General features: G+C 55.2%; 1 non-coding gene across 1 annotated transcript in view; it reads right to left on the reverse strand.

Annotated features, from left to right (window-relative positions):
* Nucleotides 1–105, reverse strand: part of LOC126326006 (small subunit ribosomal RNA) — a 1,893-nt gene extending 1,788 nt beyond the window's left edge. Inside the window, exon 1 of the ribosomal RNA XR_007560472.1 lies at nucleotides 1–105. This exon is cut by the window's left edge and continues 1,788 nt beyond it. This is a non-coding gene — a ribosomal RNA (small subunit ribosomal RNA).
* Between the last annotated feature and the right edge of the window lie 2,395 nt (nucleotides 106–2,500).

Consider the following 2,500-nt stretch of genomic DNA (forward strand, 5'->3'; position numbering starts at 1 on the left):
ATTTAATGAGCCATTCGCGGTTTCACCTTAATGCGGCTTGTACTGAGACATGCATGGCTTAATCTTTGAGACAAGCATATGACTACTGGCAGGATCAACCAGGGAGCTGCGTCAACGAGAGCTGAGCAGCCGGCCGCCCGGGAGTGTGTCCCGAGGGCCCGCGCGAACACGCAAGCGTCCGCTCAATTATTCTGCAAACAGGAGGAGGCTGAGCTCCCCTGCACGATACACCTCGAAACCCTCTCAGGTCCCGGCGGCGCGCAGCGCCGTCCTAAGTACTTGGTCGGGTTCGAGAGACGCGCAATCGCCCGGAGATAGGCGAGTAGACGCTTTCAGTGCGAACACCCGTGCTCCCAACTGAGCTTGCCGCTGCCGACAGAGGCCCGGGAGCGTGCTGTCGTGGCATTGCCGGCGGGAAACAACACGCGCCACCTACGGTGACCGGCAGCTCCAACGCCAGCGCCACAGAAGGGCAAAGCCCCACTTGGGTGCAGAAGCGAACTCTCCCAGCACAGCGCACGCGCCAACACGTCCGCAGAGCTGCGATACAAACCACCTGCGAGAACCGCTGGGGGCGACCGAGCAGCAGACGGCGTCGCGACGCCGAGTGCCGGGCGGCGGCGCATCCTCAACGCACACAGTCCGCAATCGGACCAGCACACTGCAGATGTCCACCGCGCTTCGCACCGGGCTCGGCAGAACCCACTTTGGCCGCCTGGCGCCGCGCGCAGGGTGCGCCGGCGCATAGCTGGGACGCCAGCCGGGCCCGTCGGCCGGCGCTCCTGCCACTGGGCGCCCCCCACCAGCCGGCTGTAGTGCGTGCGCTCACGCAGCGCGCGGCCAGCACGCCGGGCGGCCCCCCCTCACCGGCCGGGGACTGTCCCGCCAAGCCACAGCCTCGTATCGCTTCATACCCACATGGCCAACTCAGGTTCGGGGGCATGGCGGGTACCGCCGAAACAACCGGTTCACAGATGTACCGATCGTCGCTATCACCGATGCACCTGCAGCGCGAACAACCGCTCAACAACTGATTTCCAGTTCATTTGCGGATCTTTGGCAGCAAACGTATATGTCAATCTACATTTGCGAAATCTACGATTCTGGCATGCCTGCATGTTATGTGTCACGACACGCTACATCAGCCCACATACACACTGCGGCATGTACACGAGAGAACACGTGGAAGATGGTCCGCGCACGTGTGCAATGTCCCTTGCGCGGTCGACTGTCAACCGGCCTCTGTAGCATGTCGCAGATGTGGAACGCGGTCCACCGTGCTATCATGTTGTGTGGGGCAATACGATTAAATAGGAAAACCCTCGTCGCTACATCAACAGACGGCTCACGCTGATTCCCGGCAGAGGGAGGAGGGGGGGGGGGGGGGGCCAACATGCAATACTTTCGTCCGTACCTACTTACCACATGTCTGTACGGCGTACAACAGTGCAATCTCGCTGTAATGGGGAGACGAGACAAGTAGCATCGTGCACAACATATGGCCCTTATGATTCGCCATTGTAGGGCGCAGCCGGTGTACGGTCAAGCATGTGCCACATTATGTCACTCAGTACGTAACGACGGATGATCAGTGTGGGTTACGCGTACATCAGCGGACAGTCCACACAGGCCGTACCACAACGTACACTGACTGCATCGACAACCGAATGCAACTGAACAGCTGCAAGGCTCATTTCACAAACAAACGCCTGACCGACCAGCTTGGAAGGGCAGGAGGGGAGGGCGATATTCGTTCTGTAGCGGTACACCCTTCCAGTGGTTAGCGGGACTGTGTAGAAAGTACGCAACACTCGAAAGACCTTTATGTGAGGGTACGCACCATGGCATCAAGAAATACACATGACACCAGAGGATCCAAGCAGTGAACTATGTTCAGAGGGTTGCTGTTAGGCAAAGCTACATTCCTGTGACGTTACATGTGACAGTTAAGGTGCAGTGTAAGTTAGGTTAAGGTGCAGTGTAAGTTAGGTTAAGGTGCAGTGTAAGTTAGGTTAAGGTGCAGTGTAAGTTAGGTTAGGTGCAGTGTAAGTTAGGTTAAGGTGCAGTGTAAGTTAGGTTAAGGTGCAGTGTAAGTTAGGTTAAGGTGCACGTGTAAGTTAGGTTAAGGTGCAGTGTAAGTTAGGTTAAGGTGCAGTGTAAGTTAGGTTAAGGTGCAGTGTAAGTTAGGTTAAGGTGCAGTGTAAGTTAGGTTAAGGTGCAGTGTAAGTTAGGTTAAGGTGCAGTGTAACTTAGGTTAAGGTGCAGTGTAACTTAGGTTAAGGTGCAGTGTAACTTAGGTTAAGGTGCAGTGTAACTTAGGTTAAGGTGCAGTGTAACTTAGGTTAAGGTGCAGTGTAACTTAGGTTAAGGTGCAGTGTAACTTAGGTTAAGTAGTGCAGTGTAACTTAGGTTAAGGTGCAGTGTAACTTAGGTTAAGGTGCAGTGTAACTTAGGTTAAGGTGCAGTGTAACTTAGGTTAAGGTGCAGTGTAACTTAGTGT

The sequence above is a fragment of the Schistocerca gregaria genome, unplaced genomic scaffold (genome assembly GCF_023897955.1).
Source record: "Schistocerca gregaria isolate iqSchGreg1 unplaced genomic scaffold, iqSchGreg1.2 ptg000959l, whole genome shotgun sequence".
In the NCBI taxonomy this organism is placed as follows: domain Eukaryota; kingdom Metazoa; phylum Arthropoda; class Insecta; order Orthoptera; family Acrididae; genus Schistocerca; species Schistocerca gregaria.